This window comes from Vulpes lagopus, chromosome 23 (assembly GCF_018345385.1).
Source record: "Vulpes lagopus strain Blue_001 chromosome 23, ASM1834538v1, whole genome shotgun sequence".
Classification (NCBI taxonomy): domain Eukaryota; kingdom Metazoa; phylum Chordata; class Mammalia; order Carnivora; family Canidae; genus Vulpes; species Vulpes lagopus.
The window spans coordinates 37,690,845-37,701,808 of record NC_054846.1 but is presented as its reverse complement, the minus strand read 5'-3'; positions in this window follow the sequence as shown (position 1 = coordinate 37,701,808).

The window sequence follows — 10,964 nt, the reverse complement described above, 5'->3', positions numbered from 1 at the left end:
AGTGAAGCAGGGAGGGGTTGGGGGTCTCGGGCCCGGTTCCCCCTGAGAAGGGGTGAAACATTTTATCCAGGGGGTGGGTTTTTAGCGAGATCCTCCCATACTATGATGTACGGCACCGGATCAGGGTGCCCATGGGGTCCTGGCTGAAAGACCGGGGCCTTCACCTGCAAGATAATGTCAATATTAAAAGTTCCATTCCTGGGCCACCCGACGTTGAAAGCCGGCCACTCTGAGGAGCAGGAGGTGACCCATCTTCGTCTTCTGGCTACGACCCAAAGGTTGTGTGCCCGGCCGGCGACTTCTCTCCAGTGATCTAGAGCGAGGCTTAAGGGGGTGGTTACAGTCTGCCCCATGGGTGTAGAGAAGAGGTGGGCGGTGAGGAAGAGGACAGGGAGAAAGACACAGAACAGACAGATGCACACGAATGACAGGACTGGCCGCGCGGCGGAGAGCGGTTACAGACCAGGAATGCAGATTCGGACGGGAGCGGTCCCGAACAACGACCCTCCCTGAAGAGGAGGGAGTTTCTCTCCCTAGAAACTAGGCAGAGGACTCGGCTGTCTGCTCCCTCCTTCTTCCAGATTACTCCGGAGTCAGACTCCGGAGCGGGACCAGGGGTTTCAGGGCACGTCTGCCTCCCCCGCTGGTCTAAAAACAGACGTTAGTCCTGCAGGCACAATTCGGACCCGGCCAGTCAGACAAACGGAGGAGACAGATATGACACTAGCGAGCTCGGTCTTACCTCCTACCGGTCTCAGGATTGAGCCTGGGGGCGTCTCGGATCCCGGACGAGCCCCCAGATGTTGGACCCTGGCTCATGGGGGGCCAACGTGTCCCGGTGGACGCCCCAGAGACTCAGACCCCAGACAGGCAGATGCAACTAGCAAGAGGGTTTTGTTGAACGTTTGCGCAAACGGGCTCTCGCCTCAGAGGTGGAAGAGCCCCATTGGCAATTACAGGCATCTTTTAAAGGCAAAAACCGCGGGATCAGCATAGCATAGGGGTTATGACATGATTGGTCTATTTGAAGGTCAACATGTTCAGCGACTTTCCAGTCAGGGCGGGGGGGGGGGTCTTATCTTGGAAAAACCACAGAACGTTTTTCGTTGCTTAAGTTGGGGAATGGCACCTGGGTGTGGACTGCCTCTGGGTTAGGTCTGGTTCTACATTTTCTCGGCGGGGGGGGGGGGTTCTTCACTAGAGAGAATATAAAAATGAACGAGACCAAGTCTGTGACATGCAGAGCATAAACATGAGCAGGGGACTCAAATAGTTAACACATACTTTACAATAAGGTAGATTTTATTTTTTACCATCTACCAGTGACAAAACTGAGGCACTGAATTTAAGTAATTGCCTCAGGATGTACACTAAACGTGCAGTGGGTGACTGGTGCCAGCCTTCTGTGACCATCTCCAGTGACCTCAAGGAAATATCAAAAACAGGAAGAACGGGAAAACCAGTTAAGCAGAGGCATGCAGGCAATATTTTTGAACAATCAGAAATAGTAGAAACATAATGTATAAAGATTGGCCTAAAGATCTTTCTCCTGTCTATGTGGAAATCAGTAAATCTTAATTTTTACATCCAAATGAATTACACCTTGTGACACACAAGTATTTGGACAATTGCTTGTAAGTATGTATACCCCCTTTCTCTCTCTCTCTCTCTCTCTCTCTCTCTCTCTCTATATATATATATATATATATATATATATATATATAATCCGTGTTGCTAACAAGCTTCCAAGCTGTTCTGCAGAGCAATCTAAAAGATTGTCTTCTGGGCCATAGTCCACAGTATGACAAGGAATAAAGCGTTTACTAACCTGCTTTGAGGCTGGCTTTCTTTCAGTCTACAAAGAGGTGTCCGGACTTGTTGGGGGCCGCGTGCCAGGAAGGGGTTAATGGATCGAGCAATGGCTCTCTGTTGACTCTTCCAACCACGGCCCACCTGTCTCACGCTTGTTGTTAAAGGATTGTGGCTCAAGGACGCATACTATTGCTATCTATTCAAGGGCGCATACTATTGCTATCTATTGTGAAAGGACATGTCTGGAGAACTAAGCTTAAGATATCCTGCTTGTTATACAACCCTGCTTTATAAAAGAGTGAATAATACAAATAAAGTTGGCATTGTGGCTGAATCCGGCCATATGTCCCTCCTGCTCCCAATCTGTCTATGTCTTCTTTCTTTTCCTCATTCCCTTGCCCTCATTCCTGGACGGTTGTCGACAAGGACTCATGTGCGATGGAGCTGGGAACCAAGGCACTTGGATGTATACAAATCGCCAGCCAATAAATAGTAGGAAATACCATGTTCTGTCTGTATTAGGCTCATACATCTACATATTCCATCTGTTTATTGATACATCTATTAGTAATAAAAACTATGTGGCTGTGCTTGGAAAGAATTTGACTGTTTTATTTTTCCTCTGGTTCCTAAAAGGGAAGCTAAATTCCCTGGGATTTCCTCTGTGATAGGAGTTCTTTGTTATTCATCATGGACCCTGATGGTTATACTAATGAGGTGACTCACTGGGGGCCTCTAGTTTATGCTAACTAGAGGATTTAGGATTGGGCAAGCCACTTAAGAAAAAGACCAAGCATGTGATTAAAGGGCTTGAGCATTGAGCCACATGATATAGCAGCCCAAGTCCTTGACCTCCCAGGATGGGAGGGAGGCTGCAGTTTGAGTTCAACGAGGTGGCCAATGATTTAATCAATCACGCTTAGGTCCTGAAACTGCAATAAAAATTCTGGGCGCCAAAATTCTGTTGGAGTTTCTATTTTGTGACTACAGCAATGTGCTGGCCAGGTGATTGCGCCCCGATTCCACAGGCAGAGGACACGGCTGTCTGCTCCTTCCCAGACGTACCCTCTGTGCCTCTTCATTGACTGGTCCTCCCAATTTGTATCTCTCATAATAAGACCTAATCATAAGTACAGTACTTTTGTGAGTTCTGTGAGTCATTCTAGAAAATTACTGAACCTGAGGGGGTCGTGGGAACTTTCAAATTTACAGCCATTCAGTCAGAAGTGTGGGAAGCCCCTTGGTGATCTCTTTAACTGTGGCCAGCATCTGAAGTCAGATCAATCTTTTGAGGAACTCTGTCCTTAAACTTGTGAGGTCTTTGCTAACTTTAGGTAGCCAGTGACACAGTTGAATTACAGTACACCCACTTAGTTCCAGACCATTTGGTTGAAATGGAACAACAGCATAACACCATAATGAAATTTCAGGGCCTTTACAAACACTCAGAAAATATTGTACCTCAAACAGAAGTTTAATCCATTAGTATTTAATAAAAAAAAAATTCCCTTAATCTTTTCTTCAGTAAGGCATAGCTAGAGTTCCAGAAGAGCTTTAAGGAATGCCTGGAAGCTTTGAGAGATAATTTGATGGAGGAGGGCTCTATTTCAACAGCTTCTAAGTTGGAGCAACAGTTGTTCACAGTTCACAGTTGGAGGAAGAGACAAACAAGAGGATGACAGTGTCACATGAAGGCAGCTAGACACGAATTCCCTTCTGCACCTCATTCTGTAACAGGCACAGAGTGTGAGCAAGGTATTTTGCTTGCTGTCAAGGTCAGCAGAGGTAGTTTGGGGGGGAAAGGAGCTACTGAGGCTCAAGTGATTATGAGACTCCAGAGTCTCTCTGAAGTAGATCCAGAGCTCAGTTTCAGGTGATTTAATTCCTGGTCCGGTTTTTTTTTTTTTTTTTTCTGCCATAACATGCTGGTCTAGGAATTAAGATGGGCTTGTGCTAAAGTCATAAATAAGGAACATGTATTTACAGGTTCATTATTTATGAACATTTTTATAGTTACTGAAAGAGTACTTGCTCACTTCTCCAATCCATAATACCACACCCAGGATCATATTCCTCATGAGAGAGAGAATTTACTGGAAAACCACTAGCATTTCCAGAAAGTACTGAGTGCTGATTTGATGTCAGTGTTTACGATTTTATAGTGTTTGGTGCCATTATGATACCTCCTCCAGCAAACTTTGATTACACCGAAGCCAGCATAGACTTGGGAACTGAGATTAAGGGGGAAAAAAAGAATGATTGTAAAGAAATTACTAATGAATCATGAACCTAATTAAATTTAAAAAGGCAGTGAGGACAAGAGGTGGCTGTGATAGTAGGGACATGGAGGTAATGAGAAACTAGAAAAACTGCAAAGGTAGAAGAGCTGATTTTATGGGACCCGTGGGCAGGGTGGCAAACAGTGTAGCGCAGATGCCAAGATATTTTTCTAATCTCACCTCAAGTCTTCTGAGATCAGAGGGCCAAGAGGCTCAACCACTCTAGTTGGTTGTATTTAGGAGAAAAAAATTTATGACTCAAAGTCAAAGCATGATAGAACCAAAAGCAAACACTAAAATTCAGTTTTTATCTTCAATATCTTTCAGACTTGAAAAGCAATCTTCTTAATTCTATGACTATTTTTTCACAATTAATTTTGAAGTTATTGGTAGTGTCAGATTTTCATGTAAAATTATTCCGGAGCTTTTAAAATAGTGCCCCCCCCCCGGCCCCGCCCAAGGCATTCCTGAAATTAGGAACAGAACAATTTACCTAATTCTATCTACTACTGCAGAAGACAAGAAAGCCAGTTCAGTGACTTAGCAATGAAACATGAAAACACTCTTTCCTCTCAATGTCTACCCTGTCACGCCAGCTCCATCAATCTCAGCCAGGGGCACACCATGTACATTCCTCAGAGCAATTAGGAAGCCAGTAGAATATATTCTTCAGAGTAATTACAAAGCCAGGGTCATTTATTTATTTCACAAATACACAAATAATGTTCATTTACAATGTGTTATGTACAGTTTTAAAGACTCTACAAATGTTGAGATATTTAATCCTAACAGAGTAGTACCACTTTTTTGTAGTTTTACTTTTTAACTATATGCATTCAAATAAGGAAACTAAGCTACAGAAAGGAACATTAACTTGCTCAAGGTTATAGCTAGTATCTGGCAGGATGTGAGCCTCGACCATCTGATTCCAAAATCATGCATTAACCACCCCACTCCTGTCTCTCTGTGGTCCTCAAAGACATTAGGCTTCTGCCAATGGGAGGCAGGCACTCAAGGTAATGGACAGAGACATGGAGAAGAGCAGAAGAACTTATTTGAAGAATGCGGTGAGCTCAGACTGATTGAGTGACTTCTTTTTTGGTGGTTTATATGACTGGCAATGAAAGATGGTTGTACACTAGTAATGACACCAGCTGCCAGAATAAATATACAAAGCAAATATTTTGGATGAAGGTAATACATTTCTTGTCGTAACAGCATCATTCCTAGATCTCAGGTGGCCTCGAGCCCTTTGGTAAAATAGAAGTCTCCTTTTTGGGGAGGGTGTTGAGGTTCACCAAGACCGAGCTAGGTTCGGTGATTCAATAAATGGCCTTATTATTTATTCAATAAATAAATACATGGCCTCAGTACCTAATTTTCCCCACAGCTACACTTTGTTACAGTGGGAAAGATACAAAAAGCAGAGTTCTCAAGGGGGAAGGAGGCCGGGGACATAAGTTTGGAGGAAACGAGGCACCAACTTTCCAGAGTCCCCTACCTGAATCACAAAAAACACACCTCATCTCTCCAGCATTGGGTTGTGACAAACATGTACGAAGTTTTTTGTTAGTTTGTTTTTTACCAGGGAAGCTCATCAGATGTTCAACATCCAAGGTTCAAACTGGGGACTCGCCACATAGACACATTCTGCATCTAAATTCTAGAATCCCAGAGCAAGTGTTCAGCATATACTACATTATTTGCACAATGCACCACTCTTATCATTTAAAGGAATCTTTATATCGGTTTGCCAGCCTAGTCCCCAGGTGCAAGCCAAAGGTAACCTTGCAAGCAGGATTTTCTAAGGACATGCCATCTCCGGCTTGTTATGCTAACTCTTTTCTGCACAGAGGTCTCCAGAAAAGTGTTCTTTATAAGGAAAGAATATTGCCTTTTATTCTGAGTCTGGGATCTCAAGTGAAAGAAGCATCTGTATTCTTTAAGTAAATTCATATTTGATGTATGCTTGTGAAATGATGGAGATACCAAATCACAAAGCTGGCCTACATGTAGACTACAGTGAGCAGAGAGCAAATTACCTGTAAAACACCCTCACATCTTAAAGTATAATGCAAGACATTCTTGCAAGTCTTGCAAAAGAGAGTGGCTCAAGTGAATTGGGCAAACCTTAGCCTATCCCCATCTTAAATGTTTATGGAGTGATGGTTGTACAGGCCTAAAGGAGACCCAGATGTTTTTTTTCATCCTTTGGGCAACACATGAATCTCCCCATAGAGGCCTAGGGAATGGGAGGGACCACCCAGCAATGGTTGTGATATTGGGGATCTTGGATTTAAATTAGACAAAACAAAGATAGGTTGGGCTTCTGAAAGCCTGAATTTTCTGATGGCAAATCTACATCTGGTAGATGGAAGAGAAATATCAGAGATATTATAGAAAAGGAATTGGTTGACTTTGAAATGGACTAAAACTGAAAGATGGAAAAACGATGCTGGTAATGTTTTTAATAAATATGGATGAATACACGATACTGTAAATTTATAATATAAATCTATAATAAATTGGTGTCATGGGATTCAGGGTTATCTGTTTTTCTGTTTAGAAAGAATTATTTTTTTAAATGTAGTTTCAGGCATCTCATAGCAATCCAAGCAGATTGGATTTAAAAGAAAAATTTTACACCTGAAAAAGCCACACACCAATAGACATACAAATAAACACTAAAAATCAGTGTCTTCAAATCATACAGACTTAAAAAAATAACCTTCCCAATGTTATGACTGTTTTGTTTATACTTCACTTTGAAGTTGTTGGTAATGTTTGCCAAACTTTGTTGTAGAATCATTCTAGACCTTTCACAACTGTTGCATTTTTTAATACAGAAGAAATTCTTATTATCTCGATTGGTTTAAATTGGTTTAAATGTAGCTCGTGTCATGCTACATTTTTCATTTGCTAGTATTTAGAAACACTAGATAGTGGTATATTCAATACAATCTGAAAACTGCTGATTTTGTTGTTAAATCTGATTTTATTTTTTTATTTTTTTTTAATTAATTTTTATTGGTGTTCAATTTACCAACATACAGAAAAACACCCAGTGCTCATCCCGTCAAGTGTCCACCTCAGCGCCCGACACCCATTCCCCTCCAACACCCGCCCTCCTCCCCTTCCACCACCCCTAGTTCGTTTCCCCGAGTTAGGAGTCTTTATGTTCTGTCTCCCTTCCTGATATTTCCCAACATTTCTTTTCCCTTCCTTTATATTCCCTTTCACTATTATTCATATTCCCCAAATGAATGAGAACATACACTGTTTGTCCTTCTCCGATTGACTTATTTCACTCAGCATAATACCCTCCAGTTCCATCCACGTTGAAGCAAATGGTGGGTATTTGTCGTTTCTAATTGCTGAGTAATATTCCATTGTATACATAAACCACATCTTCTTTATCCATTCATCTTTCGATGGACACCGAGGCTCCTTCCACAGTTTGGCTATTGTGGCCATTGCTGCTAGAAACATCGGGGTGCAGGTGTCCCGACGTTTCATTGCATCTGAATCTTTGGGGTAAATCCCCAACAGTGCAATTGCTGGGTCGTAGGGCAGGTCTATTTTTAACTCTTTGAGGAACCTCCACACAGTTTTCCAGAGTGGCTGCACCAGTTCACATTCCCACCAACAGTGTAAGAGGGTTCCCTTTTCTCCGCATCCTCTCCAACATTTGTTGTTTCCTGCCTTGTTAATTTTCCCCATTCTCACGGGTGTGAGGTGGTGTCTCATTGTGGTTTTGATTTGTATTTCCCTGATGGCAAGTGATGCAGAGCATTTTCTCATGTGCTTGTTGGCCATGTCCATGTCTTCGTCTGTGAGATTTCTCTTCATGTCTTTTGCCCATTTCATGATTGGATTGTTTGTTTCTTTGGTGTTGAGTTTAATAAGTTCTTTATAGATTTTGGAAACTAGCCCTTTATCTGATATGTCATTTGCAAATATCTTCTCCCATTCTGTAGGTTGTCTTTTAGTTTTGTTGACTGTATCCTTTGCTGTGCAAAAGCTTCTTATCTTGATGAAGTCCCAATAGTTCATTTTTGCTTTTGTTTCTTTTGCCTTCGTGGATGTATCTTGCAAGAAGTTACTGTGGCCGAGCTCAAAAAGGGTGTTGCCTGTGTTCTCTTCTATGATTTTGATGGACTCTTGTCTCACATTTAGATCTCTCATCCATTTTGAGTTTATCTTTGTGTATGGTGAAAGAGAGTGGTCCAGTTTCATTCTTCTGCATGTGGATGTCCAATTTTCCCAGCACCATTTATTGAAGAGACTGTCTTTCTTCCAATGGATAGTCTTTCCTCCTTTATCGAATATTAGATGACCATACATTTCAGGGTCCACTTCTGGGTTCTCTATTCTGTTCCATTGATCTATGTGTCTGTTTTTGTGCCAGTACCACACTGTCTTGATGACCACAGCTTTGTAGTACAACCTGAAATCTGGCTTTGTGATGCCCCCAGCTATGGTTTTCTTTTTTAAAATTCCCCTGGCTATTCGGGGTCTTTTCTGATTCCACACAAATCTTAAAATAATTTGTTCTAACTCTCTGAAGAAAGTCCATGGTATTTTGATAGGGATTGCATTAAACGTGTAAATTGCCCTGGGTAACATTGACATTTTTACAATATTAATTCTGCCAATCCATGAGCATGGAATATTTTTCCATCTCTTTGTGTCTTCCTCAATTTCTTTCAGAAGTGTTCTATAGTTTTTAGGGTATAGATCTTTTACCTCTTTGGTTAGGTTTATTCCTAGGTATCTTATGCTTTTGGGTGCAATTGTAAATGGGATTGACTCCTTAATTTCTCTTAAATCTGATTTTATTGTTTAAATATTTCCTAATACTTCCTACTCTTTGGAATCTTAATAGTTATAGCAATACATTACAAAATGAAAAAAGAATTACCATTTCCTCTTGAGTGAAATAAAGTGAAAAATAGTAAACAACTTACATTAGAATATTAATTACAAAATCTGATTTTCCCACATTTTAATGTGTCTAGACCTTAGAAAATTAATCACATAATGACTCATTTTTTTCACACAATATCTTCTAATTCCACCACATATGATAATTTAAGTGCTATTTACACAAATATTTAACAAATTCTGAATTTTCTTAAAATATTGTAGATATTCTAGACATGCTGGTGTCCAGTATCTCTCACACTTTTTTCTCTATTATAACTTGTTATTGTAAAGAACTGTTAGAATTGTTAACAAACTGTAATGAACTATCAATGAAGTAAATCAGCGATTCTGTATATTTCATTTCATAAATATTTTCAGACATCCAGAGAACTATCTATTGTACTTGAATGCAATAAGTTTTAGAATTAAAAAAATGATTATATACTCTGTTTTCATATTATAAAGCTCTGGTACAAAAACACTTCTTTTTACTCTTCCAAATATTCTGAATACTAGCAAATTGTTGACCTCTATAATCTAATTTGTCAAGTATTAGCTTCTGTTCTCTCAGGTTTTATCATTTGTATAAGGTTAAAAATCCATTATTACTCAATAAATATTTATAGATTTACTACAAATATGCCATTATTCTCTTTCATCTAATGGGTCACTTCAAAGATAAAAAGGGATACAGAAGGTAAATAATTAACAGAGACTAAACAATGATAAATAACAGGTGGTGTAAAATAGGTTTTTAAAAATTTATTTAAAAACATTTTTTAAAGATATTTTTATTTATTTGAGAGAGAGTGTGTGCAAAAGTGAGAGATAGCATGAGTGAGGGTAGAGGGGTAGAGGCAGGGGGAGAGGGAGAAGACTCCCTACTGTGGATCATGACCTGAGCTAAAGGCAGATGTTTAACTGACTGAGCCATACAGGTGCTCCTAAAATTTATTTTTATTTATTTATTTTTTTTTCAGCCTTATATCATGGTAGTGAACAGATTAGATTTTTGTGTTTTCCTTTTGCCAAGGACTCTCATGCTGAAGAAATACTCCTCTAAAATCAGAAAAAGAAAACAAAGGTATAAAAATATTACACAAATATTGCAAACATTCAACAAACACTTAGGCCTGCCTGATAGTATTTCTGCTGCAATATTCTATTAAAAATGTGTTTCAATGAAATCCTTTTAGAAAAAATTTTGCCAACGCCTCTTATTCCGGTTGCTGGAGAAATGAGATGTGGGTGGCAGTGACTAATTGAGCTGGCAGCTACTGTTTACTAAACAAGTTTGGACAGATTATATTTATGATAGCCAAATGAAATCAAAACCATTGAATACAGTCAGAGTAAGACAATCTAAAAGGGCAGCTGAGTTTTATCTGATAGCATGCTGAATAATCTGACTCATTAAAATTCATTAGCATGTGTTGGCCACCTACCTGGTCAAGCACTGAGTGAGGCTTTGGAGTTGCAAAGAGCCTCAGTGACAGATAGAGACTACCCTTATCCTGGGGAGCTGTGAGTAATGTATGGAAGTGCTGAATCACTAGATTGTACACCTGAAACCAACATAACACTGTATGTTAATTATACTGGAATTAAAATCAATAAAATTTTTAAAATAAATAGAAATAAAGTGTAAAAAATTCCCCAAAGAATCTTTCTTAAAGAAATGAAGGCATGTGTGTTTATAGGCTGCTTTAGAGAACATGGTTATTCTGTTTCCTATTGCACTGTCTTTTAAAAAGTTCATAGGTCTCTGAAATCTGCAGTGTACTGAACAGATGGATGAAAAGATATATGATTGAATTAGTGAGCCTTCTATTGGGGCAAGAGCAATGCAGGATATACAGCTAATGGATCCTTCTTCATTTCCTCAAGGTCAAGGCAGTATTTTTGCTATAAAAGACAACAATGATATGATAATTCTTCACATTTATA